Source organism: Oncorhynchus gorbuscha, unplaced genomic scaffold (genome assembly GCF_021184085.1).
Source record: "Oncorhynchus gorbuscha isolate QuinsamMale2020 ecotype Even-year unplaced genomic scaffold, OgorEven_v1.0 Un_scaffold_3457, whole genome shotgun sequence".
In the NCBI taxonomy this organism is placed as follows: domain Eukaryota; kingdom Metazoa; phylum Chordata; class Actinopteri; order Salmoniformes; family Salmonidae; genus Oncorhynchus; species Oncorhynchus gorbuscha.
The window spans coordinates 1138-28365 of NW_025747686.1; the positions used below are offsets into that span (position 1 = coordinate 1138).

The 27228-nt window shown below is 41.1% G+C and overlaps 1 pseudogene; it reads left to right on the plus strand.

The window, feature by feature from the left end:
- Positions 1–310: 310 nt before the first annotated feature.
- The window catches only part of LOC124027676, a 34729-nt pseudogene continuing 7811 nt past the window's right edge, over positions 311–27228 (plus strand).

A 27228-nucleotide genomic window follows, 5' to 3' on the forward strand; every position in this document is an offset into this window, starting at 1 on the left:
AGCCACCGTGCTTCTACACCTGCATTGCTTGCTGTTTGGGGTTTTAGGCTGGGTTTCTGTACAGCACTTTGAGATATCAGCTGATGTACGAAGGGCTATATAAATAAATTTGATTTGATTTGATTCAAACTTATATTTTGTCAATGAAATGAATGAATGTATTGTGTACTAATCAAATATATTAAACATGTCGTTAAATGTGTAGTGTAGACCTATTCACTGTGCTAATATTATATGTTAATTATGTTCTGACCCACCGACTTTAACTCAGAAAACAATTGTCCCGAAGCCAAATTTAGTTGACGAACCCTGTTTTATAGTATTCCATGGCCTTTACTGGCCAACTGCTGTTATGGTTATGATATACTATGGTGTTGTGTCACTAGACTTTGACCAGATATTATTGCATCCAAAGATCAACTGAACCTAGAACATAGATACAGAGACATTTGTCATCAGGAAGGTTCTCTCTCAGCACAACGGAAAATATCTCAATGACTTGACATGTTCTGGTTGTGAATTCAGGCTACAAGGTAAGACTCTTCCCAGGGATTATTGAAAAGTGTGTAGAGAAATTCAATGTCTGGTGTTATTTTAGTATAGTGAATGAAAGTAAAACACTCAGATGTAACAGTCCATTTCACCTGGGACAGCTACGTGACAGTTCAATCATACAAAATGGCGCTAACTGGGTGTAGTCAAGTCACATTATAACATATTGTTCATATAGCTAACTGGGTGTAGTCAAGTCACATTATAACATATTGTTCATATAGCTAACTGGGTGTAGTCAAGTCACATTCAATAACATGTTGTTCATATAACGTATGATACGATTCGTATATTGTGGTTATTTAGTATCATAGTTCTAAATCATTTTTCATAATATCAGAACATTTGTTGTTTTCTAAATTACAATGATCTCCTGCTTCCTGTGTAATTTGGTATGAAACCACTGAACAGACTTTTCTTAACATCGATATTATGAACTGAATTCAGTAACAGCATCATAATATCATACCTGTTGAACAAAGCAACACACTAGAATGAGAGAAATTATTAAAAGAGAGACATTATTATAATTAATAATATTACTATTTTTATATTGGTATTATTTGTATTAGTTATCTATTAATTATATCACCTGACTGTTTGGATGTGTCTGTTAGTAAATGTTTTATTTCTAAGAGATAATGCATCAAATAGAACAATTGACCTTCAATAATTAATTGTCACTGTGTTAACCACAACCAACATGCTGGATCTCTGTTTAGTTGTCACTGTGTTAACCACAACCAACATGTTGGATCTCTGTTTAGTTGTCACTGTGTTAACCACAACCAACATGCTGGATCTCTGTTTAGTTGTCACTGTGTTAATAACCACAACCAACATGCTGGATCTCTGTTTAGTTGTCACTGTGTTAATAACCACAACCAACATGCTGGATCTCTGTTTAGTTGTCACTGTGTTAATAACCACAACCAACATGCTGGATCTCTGTTTAGTTGTCACTGTGTTAATAACCACAACCAACATGTTGGATCTCTGTTTAGTTGTCACTGTGTTAACCACAACCAACATGCTGGATCTCTGTTTAGGGGTCACTGTGTTAACCACAACCAACATGCTGGATCTCTGTTTAGTTGTCACTGTGTTAACCACAACCAACATGTTGGATCTCTGTTTAGTTGTCACTGTGTTAACCACAACCAACATGCTGGATCTCTGTTTAGTTGTCACTGTGTTAACCACAACCAACATGTTGGATCTCTGTTTAGTTGTCACTGTGTTAACCACAACCAACATGTTGGATCTCTGTTTAGTTGTCACTGTGTTAACCACAACCAACATGCTGGATCTCTGTTTAGTTGTCACTGTGTTAACCACAACCAACATGTTGGATCTCTGTTTAGTTGTCACTGTGTTAACCACAACCAACATGCTGGATCTCTGTTTAGTTGTCACTGTGTTAACCACAACCAACATGTTGGATCTCTGTTTAGTTGTCACTGTGTTAACCACAACCAACATGTTGGATCTCTGTTTAGTTGTCACTGTGTTAATAACCACAACCAACATGCTGGATCTCTGTTTAGTTGTCACTGTGTTAACCACAACCAACATGCTGGATCTCTGTTTAGTTGTCACTGTGTTAACCACAACCAACATGCTGGATCTCTGTTTAGTTGTCACTGTGTTAACCACAACCAACATGTTGTATCTCTGTTTAGTTGTCACTGTGTTAACCACAACCAACATGCTGGATCTCTGTTTAGTTGTCACTGTGTTAATAACCACAACCAAAATGTTGGATCTCTGTTTAGTTGTCACTGTGTTAACCACAACCAACATGCTGGATCTCTGTTTAGTTGTCACTGTGTTAATAACCACAACCAAAATGTTGGATCTCTGTTTAGTTGTCACTGTGTTAACCACAACCAACATGTTGTATCTCTGTTTAGTTGTCACTGTGTTAACCACAACCAACATGCTGGATCTCTGTTTAGTTGTCACTGTGTTAATAACCACAACCAACATGTTGGATCTCTGTTTAGTTGTCACTGTGTTAACCACAACCAACATACTGGATCTCTGTTTAGTTGTCACTGTGTTAACCACAACCAACATGTTGTATCTCTGTTTAGTTGTCACTGTGTTAACCACAACCAACATGCTGGATCTCTGTTTAGTTGTCACTGTGTTAATAACCACAACCAACATGCTGGATCTCTGTTTAGTTGTCACTGTGTTAATAACCACAACCAACATGTTGGATCTCTGTTTAGTTGTCACTGTGTTAACCACAACCAACATGTTGGATCTCTGTTTAGTTGTCACTGTGTTAACCACAACCAACATGCTGGATCTCTGTTTAGTTGTCACTGTGTTAACCACAACCAACATGCTGGATCTCTGTTTAGTTGTCACTGTGTTAATAACCACAACCAACATGTTGGATCTCTGTTTAGTTGTCACTGTGTTAACCACAACCAACATACTGGATCTCTGTTTAGTTGTCACTGTGTTAACCACAACCAACATGTTGTATCTCTGTTTAGTTGTCACTGTGTTAACCACAACCAACATGCTGGATCTCTGTTTAGTTGTCACTGTGTTAATAACCACAACCAACATGTTGTATCTCTGTTTAGTTGTCACTGTGTTAACCACAACCAACATGCTGGATCTCTGTTTAGTTGTCACTGTGTTAACCACAATCAACATGTTGGATCTCTGTTTAGTTGTCACTGTGTTAATAACCACAACCAACATGCTGGATCTCTGTTTAGTTGTCACTGTGTTAATAACCACAACCAACATGTTGTATCTCTGTTTAGGGGTCAGTGCTCTAAAATGAGTCTCTCTGGGGAGAGAGAGGAGGGGGGCCCTTCCTCTAAAATGAGTCTCTCTAGGGGACATGACACCAAAGCTAAGAGGTAAGATGACAATTGTTTGAAGAATTTATTAAGTTTATTTCCTAAATAAATAGCTATCTTAAGATGAATGCACTTACTGTAAAGCGTTCTGGATAAGAGCATCTGCTAAATCAGGGGTTCTCAATCCGGGGTCTGCGGAGGTACTGCAGGGGTTCTCAATCCGGGGTCTGTGGAGGTACTGCAGGGTTCTCAATCCGGGGTCTGCGGAGGTACTGCAGGGGTTCTCAATCCGGGGTCTGCAGAGGTACTGCAGGGGTTCTCAATCTGGGGTCTGTGGAGGTACTGCAGTGGTTCTCAATCCGGGGTCTGTGGAGGTACTGCAGGGGTTCTCAATCCGGGGTCAGTGGAGGTACTGCAGGGGTTCTCAATCTGGGGTCTGTGGAGGTACTGCAGGGGTTCTCAATCCGGGGTCAGTGGAGGTACTGCAGGGGTTCTCAATCCGGGGTCAGTGGAGGTACTGCAGGGGTTCTCAATCCGGGGTCTGTGGAGGTACTACAGGGGTTCTCAATCCGGGGTCTGTGGAGGTACTGCAGGGGTTCTCAATCTGGGGTCTGTGGAGGTACTGCAGGGGTTCCGCGGCACCCTGACTGTACTCGTTGCAATGTTAGACATTTAATAGAATTTTCACATGACACGACCACTTTGCCTACTCTTAATTATTGCCTAATTTAATTGAATGCATTTTTTAAAACCAATTTTGATCGTTGTTACAAGCAGAATATTGACAATATTACCGTTATATCAACACTCTTCACACCCGTTTAACAACTCTAAATATCTTTGGCATAGTAGGCATCAAGTCCCTTCCAATAATGTTGCCTACAACATTGCATACAATGTTCATTTTCATCAAACACATATTACGCGAGATAATTAAATATGGAAAGTTTATTAATATATGGAACCACTAAAAGTGATATATATTTTTGGGTTCAGTGAACCTGTAGAGTTCTGATAACCAAAAGGTTCCTGTTTTGAGGATGGGAACCCAGCAGCCCTCCAGTGGTCAGAACAAGTTCACCCATTTATTCCAGCACCCGGACCGGGATTCGAACCAGCCACCGTTCAGCCATAGGTCATACAACCACAGCTCCAACTCCTTAGCCGCTGGGTGAAAACCTGAGTTAATTTTCAGAAATAAGCATGAATTAATCTGCTAAAATGAAGACAAAATGGTATGCAGACAAACATGGTATCACTTGTTATAGATAATTATTACACATAAATCATTGCCAAAAGCACAAGACATACTGTTGCATGTAGGTCTATATTATTTATGGGTTGATCACATAGAAATATAAAAACATTATTTTTAATTACTGCAATGCAATTACATGTGGCTCAGGAACCACTGACTCACTGCATGATTCTATAGTATTATCAAGACACCTGCTGTTAACTCTTAACTACTTAGGACAGCTGCTGTTAACTCTTAACTACTTAGGACACCTGCTGTTAACTCTTAACTACTTAGACAGCTCACGAGGTGTCCTAAATATCTGCTGACTAGGTGGGTAGGTAATTTAGGTAATGGGTAGGTAACTAGGTAATTTATACTCATTAGTGTAAAATGTCTTTATTCTCAGCACTTATACGACCAATTTTCTACTCTGAGACACTTTGTGTATATGGTCCCAGATCTCAAAATATTGTTATAAAAAAACTGAATGTTTGATCTCAAAACGTTGTTATAATTTTGTAAAAATGTTTGTTAAACATAATTTAAAAAAAATGAATATTACTAATGTAACCCACTGTAAAGACTGGGTTTAGGTTATTGTGTTGCACAGCTCATGTCCGCGTTCTGGAACTGTCCGCGTCCCCGTACAGAACTGTCCGCGTCCCCGTACAGAACTGTCCGCGTCCCCGTACAGAACTGTCCGCGTCCACGTTCGGTGTGGATATTGTCCGGTTACGCGCAGAGTGGACTGAGGTGATCTTGGGGAATATGACGGAGTTTGTTAGTGTTGAGACACCGAAGTTTATTGTTCAATTTGCTTTTTTCTTTACGGTGAGGGACAGTGTTACCATAGCTACCACTACATCATCACCGGCTTCTCCCTCTCTCGTTGACGGATGCTGGCTACCTCTGTCCGGTTCTCCTTTCTTCACTAGATGGACGGTAACTTTAGTGTTTAACCCCTCTGTGTTCAAGGACCGAACGTTTGAATATTATTTTCAGAGCGCCTCAATAGCAGGTATTGAACCTCAGGTAAATAATCACTAGTCAGAACCTCAACCTCAATATACATTCATTCTAAAAAATATATTTAATATCTGATATTGTGAGTAAACAACCTCGAGAGTGCGTCTTCCAACCCTCCAATAAATTACATCATTCAACCCTCCCGGTTAGTAAATGTACCTCAACATGCCCCGGAGAGGCAGAGTAACGACACCAGCCTTTTAGCGGGGCTGACAGACTGACTACAACGCTCTCGACGCCAAATTAATTTCGTCATTTTAAATGACACACTGCTCTCGCGCCATTAACTAACGTCTGGAAGTCAGTTATATTTGTGACGCAGTTCGCGCTGCATCTCCTCATTGGTTTATAGAAGCAGGTACCCACGCGCCATTAACTAACATCTGGAAGTCAGTTCTATTTGTGAAACTCTTCTTATGTTTCTCCATCTGATCTCAGAGTAGATGAGAGATGTAATGTTTGTCTCTGTTGTGTTGAAGACCAATCAAGCAGGAGAGACCAGCCTCCCCTGTTCCCAGCTGTGTGTCCATGAAGAGTGACTGGTCTATGGATCCTCCTCTATACTTTAGAGAGGGAGACTTTTCTACTGAACAAAGGTAAGAAGAACTCATGGGTCCTGGTCAGTGAGTTAAACAACACTGTCTCTAGTCATTTCTCCTCCCATTTTCCCATTTATTGTTGTTGTTTTCATAATCCATAGGCTCATCATTTTGTCCATTTTCATAGTCCTAAAACAATATTAAACAAACACAACATTCCCTCCCTGTGTGTGTGTGTGTGTGTGTGTGTGTGTGTGTGTGTGTGTGTGTGTGTGTGTGTGTGTGTGTGTGTGTGTGTGTGTGTGTGTGTGTGTGTGTGTGTGTGTGTGTGTGTGCGTGCGTGCGTGCGTGCGTGCGTGCGTACGTGCGTGCGTGAACTCCCTGGATGAGGAGATGTAATCTCTATTCTGGTTGCCTAGTCACTTATACCCCTACCTACATGTGGATATTACCTCAACTACCTGGTACCCTGCACATTGACTCAGTACTGGTACTCCTTATAGTCTCATTATTACAATATTAAACAAACACAACATTCTCTCCGTGTGTGTGTGTGCGTGTTTGTGTGTGTGTGTGTGCGCGCGCGTGCGTGTATGTGTGTGTGTGTGTGTGTGTGTACTTCCTGGATGAGGAGATGTAATCTCATGTTTTGTCCACAGAAACCAACAGGAGAGATCAGAGTCAGAGATTCTCAGTGGTCAGTCTTCCCAGAGTCATCAAACAGACCTGGCCTCCATATTCAGTGTATGTGGTCCTGTTATGTACATTTGTTTCTGTTTACCTCAAGTAAAGTTGATCTGTCAATCATTCATTAATGTGTTGATGAGAAAGCATTTTGTCTCTTGCTTAACTTATTTACTTTATTTATTTCAGTTGCTTGAAGAGAAAATTATGACATTTGTGAAGAACGAGCTGAAGATGTTCAAGAGGATTCTTAGTCCAGAACTCCCAGAAGGCTTTGAGAGTCAGAAGCAGGATAAGGAAGTGGTGGACCCTGAAGATGAGAAGCAGGAGAGCAGTGCCAGAGAGGGGGGCTCTGAAGATCACACTGCACATCCTGAGGAAAATGAACCAGAAGGAGCTTGCTGACACACTGGAGAAAAGTAAGATCTGTCTGCCTCATGTTGAATGCTGTTTTATAACATTTAAAAGCTGTAGCTAAAGTACAGCTAAAGTAGCTGTGTAATTCAATGATATTGTAGCAGCCTTAACACAACACCTAGTGACCTCATCAAGTAGCAGCAGGGATGTGTTGTGGTGATTAATTTGGTGATTCATTTAGAGAGAGAGAGAGAGAGAGAGAGAGAACATTAATAATACCATCAATAATACCAATAATAATATAATCAGTCACACCAGTCTGTAACGCATTATGAAAACATTTACACATTTATACAGTCAGTTTAGAGAATACATTATTATAATTTACAACTTTATAACAGTCCTACAATACTGTAGGCATTAAAACAGACATAATATTAATATTCTGTGTTATTTCTAGATTCAGATGAGCTTGCTGTGATTTGCCAACTCAAATCTAATCTAAAGAAGAAGTTTCAATGTGTATTTGAGGGGATCGCTAAACAAGGAAACCCAACACTTCTCAATAAGATCTACACAGAGCTCTACATCACAGAGGGTGGTACAGGAGAGGTCAATAATGAACATGAGCTGAGACAGATTGAGACAACAACCAGGAAACAAGCAAGACCAGAGACTGCAGTCAAATGTAACGACATCTTCAAACCCTTAACTGGACAAGACAAACCTATCAGAACTGTGCTGACAAAGGGAGTCGCTGGCATTGGAAAAACAGTCTCTGTGCAGAAGTTCATTCTGGACTGGGCTGAAGGAAAAGCAAATCAGGATGTCCAATTTGTATTTTCATTCCCTTTCCGGGAGCTGAATTTGATGAAAGATGACAAACACACTTTCATTGAACTTCTTAATCACTTCTCAATGGAAACCAAACAATCAGGAATCTCCAACTACAACAAGTACAAAGTTCTGTTCATCTTTGATGGTCTGGATGAGTGCCGACTGCCCCTAGACTTCCAGAAGAACAAGATCTGTTGTGACGTCACAGAGTCAACCTCAGTGGATGTTCTGCTGACAAATCTCATCAAGGGAAATCTGCTTCCCTCTGCTCTCCTCTGGATAACTACCCGACCTGCAGCAGCCAATAAGATCCCTTCAGGGTGTGTTGACCAGGTGACAGAGGTACAAGGGTTCAATGACCCGCAGAAGGAGGAGTACTTCAGGAAGAGATTCAGTGATGAGGACCTGGCCAGCAGAATCATCTCACACATAAAGACATCAAGGAGCCTCCACATCATGTGCCACATTCCAGTCTTCTGTTGGATTTCTGCAATAGTCCTTGAACACATGCTGAAACATAAGAGAGAAGAGATGCCCAAGACTCTGACTGAGATGTACACACACCTTGTGGTGTTTCATACCAAACAGAAGAATGAAAAGTATCTTGGGAAAGAAGAGACAGGTCCACACTGGAATAAAGAGAGCATTCTGTCACTGGGAAAACTGGCTTTTCAACAGCTTGTGAAGGGCAATCTGATTTTCTATGAAGAAGACCTGAAAGAGGCTGGCATTGATGTCAATGAAGCCTCAGTGTACTCAGGATTGTGCACACAGCTCTTTAAAGAGGAATGTGGGCTGTACCAGGACAAGGTGTACTGCTTTGTTCATCTGAGCATTCAGGAGTTTCTGGCTGCTGTATATGTGTTCCTCTCATTCATCAACAACAATGAGAATCTAATGGACAAACCGCAAACAAAGTCCAATATATTTTCTTCAATGTTCAGAGACAAGACTGAAGTTGCTTTCTACAAGAGTGCTGTGGATAAAGCCTTACAAAGTGAGACAGGAAACCTGGACCTGTTCCTCCGCTTCCTTCTGGGCCTCTCATTGGAGTCCAATCAGAAGCACTTACGAGGTCTACTGACAAAGACAAGAAGCAGCTCACAGAGCCATGAAGAAACAGTCAAGTACATCAAGAAGAAGATCAGGAAGAATCCCTCTGCAGAGAGGAGCATCAATCTGTTCCACTGTCTGAATGAACTGAAGGACCATTCTCTAGTGGAGGAGATCCAAAGCTTCCTGAGATCAGGAAGTCTCTCAGAACCCAACCTGTCACCTGCACAGTGGTCAGCTCTGGTCTTTGTGTTGCTGACTTCAGAAAAGGAGCTGGATGTGTTTGACCTGAAGAAATACTCCAGATCAGAGGAAGGTCTTCTGAGGCTGCTGCCAGTGGTCAAAGCCTCCAGAGCTGTTCTGTGAGTAAATAAAATGACATATAAGAACTAATCATCAGGAAGAAATATTCAGTTTAGAGAAAAATATGTATTATAATATGTATATAATATTATATTGAAAAACATATTGAATAAATGCATTGATTTTCACATTAGTATAACAATATGACCATACAATTCAAGGAGACGGAAGATGAATCTATATGTTGTTTGAGAGAATAAACCAAATGCATCTGCCATTGTCCTTCTACACTACTGGTGTTAAATTAACAGTGTGTTTGTGAAGTCATGATGATCTCTTTGCAGGTTGTCAGGCTGTGGAGTCACAGAGGAAGGCTGTGCTTCTCTGGTCTCAGCTCTGAAGTCAAACCCCTCACACCTGAGAGAGCTGGACCTGAGTAACAATGACCTGAAGGATTCAGGAGTGAAGCTGCTCTCTGCTGGACTGGGGAATCCCCACTGTAAACTGGAGACTCTGAGGTCAGTATTCCTGCTCAGATAGTTGGTCAACAAGTGATAACTGTTCACCAGATCCACATGTGTTTACCAGACTAGTCCACAAGTAACAGTACCAGACACATTTAGTCCACACCATATGTGTTTGGACAGTGAGGTTTATAGTTTAAATTTGGTTGTGTTTTAGATTATATTTTTCCTAATAGAAACTAAATGGTGAATAATGTCCTGTCATTTTGGAGTCACTTCACTTGTATTGTCAGTAAGAATAGAAGATGTTTCTGAACACTTCTACATGCATGTGGATGCTACTATGATGATGAATAATAATGAATGAATCGAGAATAATGATGAATGAGAAAGTTACAGAGGCACAAAGATCAGACCCCCTCTGTTATTGGTAAGGGTGAGAGGTTAGTATGTTTTGTTGTAGTCTCTGTTATTGGTAATGGTGAGAGGTTAGCATGTTTTGTTGTAGTCTCTGTTATTGGTAATGGTGAGAGGTTAGCATGTTTTGTTGTAGTCTGTTATTGGTAAGGGTGAGAGGTTAGTATGTTTTGTTGTAGTCTCTGTTATTGGTAATGGTGAGAGGTTAGCATGTGTTGTTGTATCCTCTGTTATTGGTAATGGTGAGAGGTTAGCATGTTTTGTTGTAGTCTCTGTTATTGGTAATAGTGAGAGGTTAGCATGTTTTATTGTAGTCTCTGTTATTGGTAATGGTGAGAGGTTAGCATGTTTTGTTGTTGTCTCTGTTATTGGTAATGGTGAGAGGTTAGCATGTTTTGTTGTAGTCTCTGTTATTGGTAATGGTGAGAGGTTAGCATGTTTTGTTGTAGTCTGTTATTGGTAATGGTGAGAGGTTAGCATGTTTTGTTGTAGTCTCTGTTATTGGTAATGGTGAGAGGTTAGCATGTTTTGTTGTAGTCTCTGTTATTGGTAATGGTGAGAGGTTAGCATGTTTTGTTGTAGTCTCTGTTATTGGTAATGGTGAGAGGTTAGCATGTTTTGTTGTAGCCTCTGTTATTGGTAATGGTGAGAGGTTAGCATGTTTTGTTGTAGCCTCTGTTATTGGTAATGGTGAGAGGTTAGCATATGTTTTGTTGTAGTCTCTGTTATTGGTAATGGTGAGAGGTTAGCATGTTTTGTTGTAGTCTCTGTTATTGGTAATGGTGAGAGGTTAGTATGTTTTGTTGTAGTCTCTGTTATTGGTAATGGTGAGAGGTTAGCATGTTTTGTTGTAGTCTCTGTTATTGGTAATGGTGAGAGGTTAGCATGTTTTGTTGTAGCCTCTGTTATTGGTAATGGTGAGAGGTTAGCATGTTTTGTTGTTGTCTCTGTTATTGGTAATGGTGAGAGGTTAGCATGTTTTGTTGTAGCCTCTGTTATTGGTAATGGTGAGAGGTTAGCATGTTTTGTTGTTGTCTCTGTTATTGGTAATGGTGAGAGGTTAGCATGTTTTGTTGTAGCCTCTGTTATTGGTAATGGTGAGAGGTTAGCATGTTTTGTTGTAGCCTCTGTTATTGGTAATGGTGAGAGGTTAGCATGTTTTGTTGTAGCCTCTGTTATTGGTAATGGTGAGAGGTTAGCATGTTTTGTTGTAGCCTCTGTTATTGGTAATGGTGAGAGGTTAGCATGTTTTGTTGTAGCCTCTGTTATTGGTCATGTTGTTGACTACTTTAATACTTTGAGTGAATTGGTCAGAATACTTATGACTTCTTCAAATAGGGGGAGTAGATACATGAAGTGCTTTCATTTCTAAAGGTTGAATCAGATATGTATTAAAATATCCTCAAATAAAAGGTGACATTATATACTGTCAGGGTTTTCCTGTGGTGAAGTAGAGGACCAAAACGCAGCGTGGTTATATTGACTCATGTTTAATAAAAACAGATAAACATGAACACTACAAAACAATAAACGTGGAAAACCAAAAACAGCCCTATCTGGTGCAAAACAGGAACAATCACCCACAAACACACAGTGAAACCCAGGCTACCTAAGTATGATTCTCAATCAGAGAAAACTAATGACACCAGCCTCTGATTGAGAACCATACTAGGCCGAAACATAGAAATACCCCAAAACATAGAAAAACAAACATAGACTGCCCACCCACCTCACGCCCTGACCATACTAAATAATGACAAAACAAAGGAAATAAAGGTCAGAACGTGACATATACTGTCACCTCACATGAAACATTTTATCTGAAATTCAAAATGTTGGAGAATAGAGCCACATTTAAAATGTGAGCTTCACTGTCAAAATAGATATGGTGTGGACTGTATACTCAATACAATCTAAATCTGATACCTCACTGTCTAAATAGATATGGTGTGGACTGTATACTCAATACAATCTAAATCTGATACCTCACTGTCTAAAAAGATATGGTGTGGACTGTATACTCAATACAATCTAAATCTGATACCTCACTGTCTAAATAGATATGGTGTAGACTGTATACTCAATACAATCTAAATCTGATACCTCACTGTCTAAATAGATATGGTGTGGACTGTATACTCAATACAATCTAAATCTGATACCTCACTGTCTAAATAGATATGGTGTGGACTGTATACTCAATACAATCTAAATCTGATACCTCACTGTCTAAATAGATATGGTGTGGACTGTATACTCAATACAATCTAAATCTGATACCTCACTGTCTAAATAGATATGGTGTGGACTGTAATACTCAATACAATCTAAATCTGATACCTCACTGTCTGTATTTTGACTGATACTGCTTTTTAAACTGGTCTGGTCAGTCTACCGAAATATTTGTACTATACATGTTTCTATCTACAAGCAATACTTGGATAATTTGTCATTTCTAATAATGATACATTAATATATGAATATATATGGCAGGTTTCAGGACACTGATATATCTGAATATGTTAAAAAATGTACTGCCACTCTGTTCACCACCAAAGAATATCAGTGTGATTTTAATATGATTTGACTCTTTGCAGGCTGTCAGGCTGTGGACTCACAGAGGAAGGCTGTGCTTCTCTGGTCTCAGCTCTGAGGTCAAACCCCTCACACCTCAGAGAGCTGGACCTGAGTAACAATGACCTGAAGGATTCAGGAGTGAGGCTGCTCTCTGCTGGACTGGGGAATCCCCACTGTAAACTGGAGACTCTGAGGTCAGTATTCCTGTAGTTGGTCAACAAGTGATAACTGTTCACCAGATCCACATGTGTTTACCAGACACACATAGTCCACACCATATGTGTTTGGACAGTGAAGCTTACAGTTTTAAATGTGGTGCTTTGCTCCAGCATTTAGGATTTGAGATATAATGTTTCATATTAGGTGACAGTACAGAATGTCACCTTTTATTTAAAGGTACTCATACATATACAGTCGTGGCCAAAAGTTTTGAGACACAAATAGTAATTTCCACAAAGTTTGCTGCCTCAGTGTCTTTAGATATTTTTGTCAGATGTTACTATGGAATACTGAAGTATAATTACAAGCATTTCATACGTGTCAAAGGCTTTTATTGACAATTACATGAAGTTGAAGCAAAGAGTCAATATTTGCAGTGTTGACCCTTCTTTTTCAAGACCTCTGCACTCTGCCCTGGCATGCTGTCAATTACCTTCTGGGCCACATCCTGACTGATGACAGCCCATTCTTGCATAATCAATGCATGGAGTTTGACAGAATTTGTGGGTTTTTGTTTGTCTACCCGCCTCTTGAGGATTGACCACAATTTCTCAATGGGATTAAGTTCTGGGGAGTTTCCTGGCCATGGACCCAAAATATCAATGTTTTGTTCCCCAGGCCACTTAGTTATCACTTTCTCCTTATGGCAAGGTGCTCCATCATGCTGGAAACGGCATTGTTCGTCACCAACATGTTCCTGGATGGTTGGAAGAAGTTGCTCTCAGAGGATGTGTTCGTACCATTCTTTATTCATGGCTGTGTTCTTAGGCAACATTGTGAGTGATCCCACTCCCCTGGTTGAGAAGCAACCCCACACATGAATGGTCTCAGGATGCTTTACTGTTGGTATGACACAGGACTGATGGTAGCGCTCACCTTGTCTTCTCCGGACAAGCCTTTTTCCGGATGCCCCAATCAATCGGAAAGGGGATTCATCAGAGAAAATGACTTTACCCCAGTCCTCAGTAGTCCAATCGCTGTACCTTTTGCAGAATATCAGTCTGTCCCTGATGTTGTTCCTGGAGAGAAGTGGCTTCTTTGCTGCCCTTCTTGACACCAGGCCATCCTCCAAAAGTCTTCGCCTCACTGTGCATGCAGATGCACTCACACCTGCCTGCTGCCATTCCTGAGCAAGCTCTGTACTGGTGGTGCCCCGATCCCGCAGCTGAATCAACTTTAGGAGACGGTCCTGGTGTTTGCTGGACTTTCTTGGGCACCCTGAAGCCTTCTTCACAACAATTGAACCGCTCTCCTTGAAGTTCTTGATGATCCGATAAATGGTTGATTTAGGTGCAATCTTACTGGCAGCAATATCCTTGCCTGTGAAGGCCTTTTTGTGCAAAGCAATGATGACGACACAAGTTTCCTTGCAGGTAACCATGTTTGACAGAGGAAGAACAATGATTCCAAGCACCACCCTCTTTTTGAAGCTTCCAGTCTGTAATTCGAACTCAATCAGCTTGATAGAGTGATCTCCAGCCTTGTCCTTGTCAACACTCACACCTGTGTTAGCAAGAGAATCACTGACATGATGTCAGCTGTTCCTTTTGTGGTAGGGCTGAAATGCAGTGGAAATGTTTTTTGGGGGATTCAATTCATTAGCATGGCAGAGGGACTTTGCAATTAATTGCAGTTCATCTGATCACTCTTCATAACATTCTAGAGTATATGCAAATTGCCATCATACAAACTGAGGCATCAGACTTTGTGAATATTAATATTTGTCTCATTCTCAAAACGTTTTGCCACGACTGTATATTTTACAGTTTAGATATGAAAGCACTTTATGTATCTAAAGTCATCAAAAAAGAAACATCCCTTTTTTCAGGACCCTGTCTTTTAAAGATAATTTGTAAAAATCCAAATAACTTCACAGATCTTTATTGTAAAGGGTTTAAGCACTGTTTCCCATGCTGTCGTTTAGACACTAACAGCTTACAGACGGTAGGCAATTAAGGTCACAGTTATAAACACTTAGGACACTAAAGAGGTCTTTCTACTGACTCTGACAAACACCAAAAGAAAGATGCCCAGGGTCCGTGCTCAGTTGCATGAACGTGCCTTAGGCATGCAGCAAGGAGGCATGAGGATTGCAGATGTGGCCATGGAAATAAATTGTGATGTCTGTACTGTGAGACGCCTAAGACAGCGCTAAAGGGAGACAGGATGGACAGCTGATCGTCCTCGCAGTGGCAGAACACGTGTAACAACACCGGCGCAGGATCGGTACATCCGAACATCACACCTGCGGGACAGGTACAGGATGGCAACAACAACTGCCCAAGTTACACCGGAACACACAATCCCTCCATCAGTGCTCAGATTGTCCGTAATAGGCTGAGAAAGGCTGGACTGAGGGCTCGTACACCTGTTGTAAAGCAGGTCCTCCCCAGACATCACTGGCAACAATGTCGCCTATGGGCACAAACCCACTGTCACTGGACCAGACAGGACTGGCAAAAAGTGCTCTTCACTGACGAGTCGAGGTTTTGTCTCACCAGGGGTGATGGTCATATTCGCATTTATCGTCGAAGGAATGAGCGTTACACAGAGGCCTGTACTCTGGAGCGGGATCGATTTGGAGGTGGAGGGTCCATCATGGTCTGGGGCGGTGTGTCAGTACCATCGGACTGAGCTTGTTGTCATTGCAGGCGATCTCAACGCTGTGCGTTACAGGGAAGACATCTTCCTCCCTCATGTGGTACCCTTCCTGCAGGCTCATCCTGACATGACCCTCCTTCATGACAATGCCACTAGCAATACTGCTTGTTCTGTGCGTGATTTCCTGCAAGACAGGAATGGCAGTGTTCTGCCATGGCCAGCGAAGAGCCAGGTTATCAATCCCATTGAGCAGATCTGGGACCTGTTGGATCGGAGGGTGAGGGCCATTCCCCCCAAAACAAATCCGGGAACTTGCAGGTGCCTTGGTGGAAGAGTGGGGTAACATCTCACAGCAAGAACTGGCAAATCTGGTGCAGTCCATGAGGAGGAGATGCACGGCAGTACATAATGCAGCTGGTGGCCACACCAGATACTGACTTACTTTTGATTTTGACCCCCCCTTTTTTCAGGGAAACATTATTCAATTTCTGCTAGTCACATGTCTGTGGAACTTGTTCAGTTTATGTGTCAGTTGTTGAATGTTGTTATGTTCATACAAATATTTACACATGAAGTTTTATTAAGTTTGCTGAAAATAAACGCAAATGACAGTGAGAGGACGTTTCATTTTTTGCTGAGTTTAGTGTTGGGTCCCATGTTCCATGCCTGCAGTGATTACATCAAGCTTGTGATTCTACAAACTTGTTGAAAGCATTTGCAGTTTGTCTTGGTTGTGTTTTGGGTGTTTTTTCTAATAGAAACTGAATGGTGAATAATGTCCTGTCATTTTGGAGTCACTTCACTTGTATTGTCAGTAAGAATAGAAGATGTTTCTGAACACTTCTACATTCATGTGGATGCTACTAAAATTATGAATTAACATGAATGAATCGAGAATAATGATGAATGAGAAAGTTACAGAGTGTAATGATATTCGTCTGTTGTTTGAAGTGAGTCAGACCGAAATGCAGCGTGTAGGTTACTCATGACTTTTAATAAAGATAAAGCGGTACATGAAATAACTGAGAATACAAAACAACAAACGAGTGAAACTACTTACAGCCTATCTGGTGACTAACACAAAGACAGGTACAATCACCCACGAAATACAACGCACTCAGGCTACCTAAATACGGTTCCCAATCCGAGACAACTAGAATCAGCTGACTCCAATTAGGAATCGCCTCAGGCAGCCAAGCCTAACTAGACACACCCCTAATAATACACACTCCCAATTAATACAAACCCTAATACGAAATACAACATATAAACCCATGTCACACCCTGGCCTACCCAAACATATAACAAAAACACAAGATACAATGACCAAGGCGTGACAGAACCCTCCCCTAAGGTGCGGACTCCGGGACGCACCTCAAGATTGCATAGGGAGGGTCCGGGTGGGCGTCTGTCCATGGTGGCGGTTCTGGCTCGGGACGTGGACCCCACTCCATAAATGTCCTAGTTCCTCCCCTGTTACGCGTCCTAGGATAATCCACCTTCTCCGCCGACCATGGCCTAATAGTCCTCACCATGTTCCCCACATAACTGAGGGGCAGCTGGGGACCGAGGGCAGCTGTTTTGGACCGAGGGGCAGCTCGGGACAGAGGGGCAGCTCTGGGTACAGAGGGGCAGCTCGGGACAGAGGGGCAGCTCGGAGGGGCAGCTCGGGACAGAGGGGCAGCTCGGGATAGAGGGGCAGCTCGGGATAGAGGGGCAACTCAGGATAGAGGGGCAGCCCGGGACAGAGGGGCAGCCCGGGACAGAGGGAGCAGCCCGGGACCGAAGCAGCCCGGTACTGAGGGGAAGCCCGGTACTGAGGGGAAGCCCGGTACTGAGGGGAAGCTCGGTACTGAGAGGAAGCTCGGTACTGAAAGGGAGCCCAGTACAGAGAGGAGCCTAGTACTGAGAGGAAGCTCAGTACTGATAGGAAGCTCAGGCAGGTAGTAGGCTCCAGTAAATCCTGGCTGGCTGGTGGACCTGGATGATTAAGGTTGTCTGGCCGATCTAGAAGATCTTGGCAGACTGGCACTTCTGGCGGATCCTGGCAGACTGGCACTTCTGGTGGATCCTGGCAGACTGGTGACGCTGGGCCGACAGGAGACTCCGGCAGCACAGGAGAGGAGAAAGGCTCTGGCTGAGCTGAACAGGCGGGAGACTCCAACAGTGCAGGAGAGGAGAAAAGCTCTGGCTGCGCTGAACAGGCGAGGCGCACTGGACGCGCTGGGCCGACTGGTAGCACTGGTGGCGCTGGACAAACAGGAGACTCCGGCAGCGCCGGAGAGGAGAAAGGCTCTGGCTGCGCTAAACAGGCTGGAGACTCCGATAGCACAGGAGGGGAGAAAAGCACTGGCTGTGCTGAATAGGCGATGCGCACTGGACGCGCTGGGCCGACTGGGAGCACTGGTGGCGCTGGACAGACAGGAGACTCCGGCAGCGCAGGAGAGGAGAAAAGCTCTGGCTGCGCTAAACAGGCGAGGCGCACTGGAGGCCTGGTGCGTGGTGCTGGAACTGGTGGTACTGGCGCGAGGACACGCACAGGAAGCCTGGTGCGGGGAGCTGCTACCGGAGGACTGGTGTGTAGAGGTGGCTCTGGATATGACCAGACCGTGCAGGCGCACTGGAGCTCTAGAGCACCGAGCCTGCCCAAGCTTCCCTGGCTCGATGCCCACTCTAGCCCGGCCAATAGGAAGAGCTGGTATGTGCCTCACCGGTTAGCTATGCTCCCGCACTGAAAACACCGTGCGCTCCATAGCATAACACGGTGCCTGCCCGGTCTCTCTAGCCCAACGGTGAGCACAGGGAGTATGTTTTGGTCTCCTACCTGGCATAACTATTATCCCTTCTAGCTCCCCCCAATAATTTTTTGGGCTGTTTTTTGTTGGTTTCCTTGCCAACCGTGTTCCCTCGTATCGTCGGCTCCTATCTCCCGCTGCCTCTGCTCTCCTTAGTGCCTCCACCTGTTCCCATGGGAGGCGATCTCTTCCGGCCAATATCTCCTCCCAAGTGTAACAACCTTTACCATCCAATACGTCTTCCCATGTCCATTCTCCAAATAATTCATCCTCCCTTTGCTGCTCCAGCTGTCGCTGCCTGTTTAAACCAGCGCCTCTCCGTTTTTTTCCGGCGTGTCTTTTTCGTTGATTCGATTCGCCTGTAGCCCTCTTTGCATTGCTGTAGGGAATCCCAGGCGGGCTCCTGCACACACCCGGGGTCGGCCGCCCACCTGTCGATTTCTTCCCACGTAGTATAATCCATATCGTCCTCCTTCAGATCCTGCCAGTTCACACGCTGCTCGGTCAGTGAATCGTGGTGGGTGATTCTGTAATGATATTCTTCTGTTGTTTGAAGTGAGTCAGACCGAAATGCAGCGTGTAGGTTACTCATGACTTTTAATAAAGATAAAGCGGTACATGAAATAACTGAGAATACAAAACAACAAACGAGTGAAACTACTTACAGCCTATCTGGTGACTAACACAAAGACAGGTACAATCACCCACGAAATACAACGCACTCAGGCTACCTAAATACGGTTCCCAATCCGAGACAACTAGAATCAGCTGACTCCAATTAGGAATCGCCTCAGGCAGCCAAGCCTAACTAGACACACCCCTAATAATACACACTCCCAATTAATACAAACCCCAATACGAAATACAACATATAAACCCATGTCACACCCTGGCCTACCCAAACATATAACAAAAACACAAGATACAATGACCAAGGCGTGACACAGAGGCACAAAGATCAGAATAAATGCTGACCTCCCCTGTTATTGGTAATTGTGAGAGGTTAGCATGTTTTGTTGTAGTCTCTGTTATTGGTAATGGTGAGAGGTTAGCATGTTTTGTTGTAGTCTCTGTTATTGGTAATGGTGAGAGGTTAGTATGTTTTGTTGTAGTCTCTGTTATTGGTAATGGTGAGAGGTTAGTATGTTTTGTTGTAGCCTCTGTTATTGGTAATGGTGAGAGGTTAGTATGTTTTGTTGTAGTCTCTGTTATTGGTAATGGTGAGAGGTTAGCATGTTTTGTTGTAGCCTCTGTTATTGGTAATGGTGAATTCCTGTTTGTTTTATAACCTGTTATTGGTAATGGTGAATTCAGCATGTTTTTTGTAATTCTGTTAATGAGTTGTGAGAGTTAATTTTTATGCATGATAGATCGAGACCAGTTTTGTTAAAAGCCAGGTAACAGCATGTTTTGTTCCAGAGTTATTGGTAAATGAGAGATTACACATATTTTGTTGGTTATTAACTGAAAATGACGTTAGCGTTTTCCAAACGTTCTCTGTTTCACAAGGTGAGAGGGCCCCTGTTTTGTTGTAGCTGTTGAGCCTTCTTTTGTTATCAGCAATGAAGTCAAGGCCAGTCAGTTATTGGTAATGGTGAGTATAAATCAACATTCTAGACAATCTGGAGATGGCCAGTTCCCAGCATGTTTGGAGTATTTGTTAACTGAATGAACTAGGAACAGACCTTCATTGTTACTAAACTCCTGACTACTGTTATATGGTAATTGGGAAAGGTTAGCAAGTTTTGTTGTAAACTCACATGTACAGTACATTATAGCATTTGGACTAGTTAGTTAATGATTGGAATGTATACATAATTTGTTGTGAGTCATTTCAACCATAATTTCCTGTATCAGTTGTAGCCTCTGTTATTGGTAATGGTGAGAGGTTAGCATGTTTTGTTGTAGCCTCTGTTATTGGTAATGGTGAGAGGTTAGCATGTTTTGTTGTAGTCTCTGTTATTGGTAATGGTGAGAGGTTAGCATGTTTTGTTGTAGTCTCTGTTATTGGTAATGGTGAGAGGTTAGCATGTTTTGTTGTAGTCTCTGTTATTGGTAATGGTGAGATTAGCATGTTTTGTTGTAGTCTCTGTTATTGGTAATGGTGAGAGGTTAGCATGTTTTGTTGTCATGATTCTGGTGAGAGGTTAGTATTTTCTTAATGTGGCATCATCAGGATTAATTTATTATTGTTTATAAAGCATGTTTTGTTGTACTCTGTTATTGGTAATGGTGAAAGGTTAGCATGTTTTGTTGTAGTCCTGTTATTGGTAATGGTGAGAGGTTACCATTTTTTTTGGCAAAAACACAACCCAAACAAATTGGTAATTGAAGGTTAGATGTTTTGTTGTAGCCAAATACTAAACTTTTGAGTCTTTAATACAATGGTAAATCTGATACCTCACTGTTAAATAGATATGGTGTGGACTGTATACTCAATACAATGGTGAAATCATGATTTGTTGTACTCTGTCTAAATGGTGAGATATGTTTTGTTGTACTGTTATTGGTAATGGTGAAGGTTAAATGTTTTTGTTGTAGCTCACTGTCTAAATAGATATGTTGTGTGGACTGTATACTCAATACAATCTTGTTGTAGCTGTCTAAATAGATAGCATGTTTTGGACTGTTATTGGTAATGGTGAATCTAAATCTTTTGATACCTCACTGTCTAAATAGATATGGTGTGGACTGTATACTAATGGTGAATCTAAATCTGATTCCTCACTGGTAAATAGAGGTTAGCATGTTTTGGACTGTTACTGGTAATGGTGACAATTAAATCTGATACCTCACTGTCTAAATAGATATGGTGTGGACTGTTATTGGTAATACAATTAAATGTTTTGATACCTCACTGTCTAAATAGATATGGTTTGGACTGTATTGGTAATGGTGAATCTAAATCTGATACCTGTTTTGTCTAAATAGATATGGTTTGGACTGTTATTGGTAATACAATCTAAATCTTTTGATTCCTCACTGTCTAAATAGATAGCATGTTTTGGACTGTTATTGGTAATACAAGGTTAAATATGATACCTCACTGTCTAAATAGATATGGTGTGGACTGTATATTCAATACAATCTAAATCTTTTGTTACCTCACTGTCTAAATAGATATGGTGTGGACTGTATACTCAATACAATCTAAATCTGATACCTCACTGTCTAAATAGATATGGTTTGGACTGTTATTGGTAATACAATCTAAATGTTTTGATTACTCACTGTCTAAATAGATATGTTGTGGTAATGGTGAGAGGTTACTGTGTACTCAATACAATCTAAATGTTTTGATACCTCACTGTCTAAATAGATATGGTGTGGACTGTATACTCAATACAATCTAAATCTGATACCTCACTGTCTAAATAGATATGGTGTGGACTGTATACTCAATACAATCTAAATCTGATACCTCACTGTCTAAATAGATATGGTGTGGGTTAGCATGTTTTGTTGTATACTCAATACAATCTAAATCTGATTCCTCACTGTCTAAATAGATATGGTGTGGACTGTATACTCAATACAATTTTGTCTGATACCTCACTGTCTAAATAGATATGGTGTGGACTGTATACTCAATACAATTAAATTGATACCTCACTGTCTAAATAGATATGGTGTGGACTGTTTTGTTGTACTCAATACAATCTAAATCTGATACCTCACTGTCTAAATAGATATGGTGTGGACTGTATACTCAATACAATCTAAATCTGATTCCTCACTGTCTAAATAGATATGGTGTGGACTGTATACTCAATACAATCTATAAATCTGATTCCTCACTGTCTAAATAGATATGGTGTGGACTGTATACTCAATACAATCTAAATCTGATTCCTCACTGTCTAAATAGATATGGTGTGGACTGTATACTCAATACAATCTAAATCTGATACCTCACTGTCTAAATAGATATGGTGTGGACTGTATACTCAATACAATCTAAATCTGATTCCTCACTGTCTAAATAGATATGGTGTGGACTGTATACTCAATACAATCTAAATCTGATACCTCACTGTCTAAATAGATATGGTGTGGACTGTATACTCAATACAATCTAAATCTGATACCTCACTGTCTGTCTTCTGACTGATACTGCTTTTTAAACTGGTCTGGTCAGTCTACTATAGTATTTGTTAATATGCATCTTTCTATCTACTTGGAAAATGTGTCACTTATAATAATGATACATTCATGAATGAATAGATATGGCAGGTTTCAGGACACTGATATATCTGAACATTAAAAAAAGATATACTGTTCCATTCTTCACCTCCAAAGAATAGCAGTGTGATTTTAATATGATTTGACTCTGCAGACTGTCAGGCTGTGGACTCACAGAGGAAGGCTGTGCTTCTCTGGTCTCAGCTCTGGAGTCAAACCCTAACACATTATTTGTGCACATGTTACAGTGTAACCAGGGAAATCTGAGTGTAACATTTTAATAAATCCTGTCTGTCATTGTATTTCTCTGTGTTGCAGACTCACTGGCTGTAAACTCAGAAACACATCCTGTAAAGTGTTGGCCTCAGTTCTCAGTTCAAACCCCTCACACCTGAGAGAGCTGGATCTGAGTAACAATGACCTGAAGGATTCAGGAGTGGAGCTGCTCTCTGCTGGACTGGGGAATCCCCACTGTAAACTGGAGACTCTGAGGTCAGTATTCCTGTAGTTGGTCAACAAGTGATAACTGTTCACCAGATCCACATGTGTTTACCAGACACACATAGTCCACACCATATGTGTTTGGACAGTGAAGCTTACAGTTTTAAATGTGGTGCTTTGCTCCAGCATTTTGAATTTGAGATATAATGTTTCATATTAGGAGACAGTACAGAATGTCACCTTTTATTGGTAATGGTGAGATTCATAGCATATTTTTTGTAGTCCTCTTTATTGGTAATGAATAGTGAAAAATGTTATTAATTTTATTTTTTGTTGTCATCTTTATTGGTAACCAGGTGAGAGCTAGTTGAGAACATGTTTTGTTGTAGTCAACTGTTATTGGTAATGGTGAGAGGTTAGCATGTTTTGTTGAACAGATTGGTAATGGTGAGAGTTACACATGTTTTGAGTAAACAATTAACAAGTCAATAACACAGTTAGAATGGAGTCTAGTATGTTTTGTTGTAGCATTGTTATGCAAAAGGCATGAGTTGTAGGTTATTGGTAATGGTGAGAGGTTAGCATGTTTTGTTAACACTGTTATTGGTAATGGTAATCAGATGGTCATGTTTTGATATTGGTGTGCAAAAGAGCACTCTGTTATTGGTAAATAAATATAAACAGTATGTTTTGAGGTAGGTAAAATTGGGTGGGCTATTTACCGATAGACTAATGTGAGAGCTGCATGTTTTGTTGTAGTCGGTTAGCTGCTAATGATGAGAGGTTAGATGTTTTGTTGTAGTTGTTATTGGTAATGGTGAGAGGTTAAATGTCTCCTGTTAAATGGTGAGAGATTTGTTTTGTTGTATCCTCTGTTAGTCAAGGCAGAGAGAACTGGTAGTCGTTATTGGTAATGGTGAGAAATAGTATGTTTTGTTGTAGCTTGTTATTGGTATGATCAGAGAGATTACATGCTGGTTGTAGGATGGGTGTTGCCATCAAGACCAGTGGTAATGGTGAGATTAGGTTTTGTTGTAGCTTTATTGGTAATGGTGGACTTAGTATGTTTTGTTGTAGTCCTGTTATTGGTAATGGTGAGAGGTTAGCATGTTTTGTTGTAGGGCCAGCCTGTTATTGGTAATGGTGAGAGGTTAGCATGTTTTGTGGGTGGTATAAGGTGCTGTTAGTTGACAAAAGAGGTTAGCATGTTTTGTTGTAGTCTGCATTGGTAATGCTGAGAGGTTAGATGTTTTGTTGTAGATGACATCTTGTTAGGAATGGTGAGGATTAGTCATGTTTTACTAGGGTAAGTTTGGCGTAGCCTCTGTTATTGTGAGTGAAGGAGGCTTTGTTGGTAATGGAAAGTTAGATTCTAGTTTTGATTTTAGATTGGAGATGTTTGATATGATTGGTAATGGTGAGAGGTTAGCATGTTTTGCCAGACACCTAGGTAATGGTAGATGTCTACATGTTTTGTTGTAGGTTATTGGTAATGGTGAGGGTTGATGCTTTTGTTGTAGCGTGTTAGGTGCAGGGTGAGAGGTTGAAAAGCATGTTTTTTGTAGTTTTATTGGTAATGGTGAGAGAGCATGTTTTGTTGTAGGCCTCTGTTATTGGTAATGGTGAGTGTTGTATGTTTTGCATTGTTTTGTTGTAGCTCTGTTATTGGTAATGGTGAGAGGTTAGCATGTTTTGTTGTAGTCTCTGTTATTGGTAATGGTGAGAGGTTAGCATGTTTTGTTGTAGTCTGTTATTGGTAATGGTGGATCGGGGTTAGCATGTTTTGTTGTAGTAACTCTGTTATTGATAATGGTGACAGAGTTAAGATGTTTTGTTGTAGTCTCTGTTATTGGTAATGGTGAGAGGTTAGCATGTTTTGACTACCAGAGGACCGGACAGCACACTGAACTCTGTCTGCAAAGTAGTTGGTGAACCAGGCAAGGCAGTCATCAGAAAAACCGAGGCTACTGAGTCTGCCGATAAGAATATGGTGATTGACATGTTTCGTTGTAGCCTTGTTATTGTAATGGTGAGAGGTTAGCTGTTTTGTTGTAGTCTGTCTTTTGGTAATGGTGAGATGCCATGTTTTTTGTATCATTTATTGGTAATGGTGAGCATGTTAGCATGTTTTGTTGTAGACCGGCTCTGTTATTGGTAATGGTGAGAGGTTACTTGTTTTGTTGTAGACCTTAGATATTGGTAGGGAGGATGGATATATGTCTGTAACAGTTTGGGGTGAGAGGTTAGCTGTTTTGTTGTGACTGTTTTGTTGTAGCTGTTAATGGTGAGAGGTTAGGGGATCTCAGACGTTATGAAAGAGAGGTTGAACAGGCTGTTAATAGGGGTTGTTATTGGTAATGGTGAGAGGTTAGTTTTTTGTTGTAGATTGGTAATGGTGAGAGGTTAGCATGTTTTGTTGTAGCCTAAATTGGTAATGGTGAGAGGTTAGCATGTTTTGTAGTAGTCTCTGTTATTGGTAATGGTGAGAGGTTAGTATGTTTTGTTGTAGCCTCTGTTATTGGTAATGGTGAGAGGTTAGCATGTTTTGTTGTAGTCTGTTATTGGTAATGGTGAGAGGTTAGCATGTTTTGTTGTAGCCTCTGTTATTGGTAATGGTGAGAGGTTAGCATGTTTTGTTGTAGCCTCTGTTATTGGTAATGGTGAGAGGTTAGCATGTTTTGTTGTAGCCTCTGTTATTGGTAATGGTGAGAGGTTAGCATGTTTTGTTGTAGTCTCTGTTATTGGTAATGGTGAGAGGTTAGCATGTTTTGTTGTAGCCTCTGTTATTGGTAATGGTGAGAGGTTAGCATGTTTTGTTGTAGCCTCTGTTATTGGTAATGGTGAGAGGTTAGCATGTTTTGTTGTAGCCTCTGTTATTGGTAATGGTGAGAGGTTAGCATGTTTTGTTGTAGCCTCTGTTATTGGTAATGGTGAGAGGTTAGCATGTTTTGTTGTAGTCTCTGTTATTGGTAATGGTGAGAGGTTAGCATGTTTTGTTGTAGCCTCTGTTATTGGTAATGGTGAGAGGTTAGCATGTTTTGTTGTAGCCTCTGTTATTGGTAATGGTGAGAGGTTAGCATGTTTTGTTGTAGCCTCTGTTATTGGTAATGGTGAGAGGTTAGCATGTTTTGTTGTAGCCTCTGTTATTGGTAATGGTGAGAGGTTAGCATGTTTTGTTGTAGCCTCTGTTATTGGTAATGGTGAGAGGTTAGCATGTTTTGTTGTAGCCTCTGTTATTGGTAATGGTGAGAGGTTAGCATGTTTTGTTGTAGTCTCTGTTATTGGTAATGGTGAGAGGTTAGTATGTTTTGTTGTAGTCTCTGTTATTGGTAATGGTGAGAGGTTAGCATGTTTTGTTGTAGTCTCTGTTATTGGTAATGGTGAGAGGTTAGCATGTTTTGTTGTTGTCTCTGTTATTGGTAATGGTGAGAGGTTAGCATGTTTTGTTGTAGTCTCTGTTATTGGTAATGGTGAGAGGTTAGTATGTTTTGTTGTAGTCTCTGTTATTGGTAATGGTGAGAGGTTAGCATGTTTTGTTGTAGCCTCTGTTATTGGTAATGGTGAGAGGTTAGCATGTTTTGTTGTAGCCTCTGTTATTGGTAATGGTGAGAGGTTAGTATGTTTTGTTGTAGTCTCTGTTATTGGTAATGGTGAGAGGTTAGCATGTTTTGTTGTAGCCTCTGTTATTGGTAATGGTGAGAGGTTAGTATGTTTTGTTGTAGTCTCTGTTATTGGTAATGGTGAGAGGTTAGCATGTTTTGTTGTAGCCTCTGTTATTGGTAATGGTGAGAGGTTAGCATGTTTTGTTGTAGTCTCTGTTATTGGTAATGGTGAGAGGTTAGCATGTTTTGTTGTAGTCTCTGTTATTGGTAATGGTGAGAGGTTAGCATGTTTTGTTGTAGTCTCTGTTATTGGTAATGGTGAGAGGTTAGCATGTTTTGTTGTAGTCTCTGTTATTGGTAATGGTGAGAGGTTAGCATGTTTTGTTGTAGTCTCTGTTATTGGTAATGGTGAGAGGTTAGCATGTTTTGTTGTAGTCTCTGTTATTGGTAATGGTGAGAGGTTAGCATGTTTTGTTGTAGTCTCTGTTATTGGTAATGGTGAGAGGTTAGC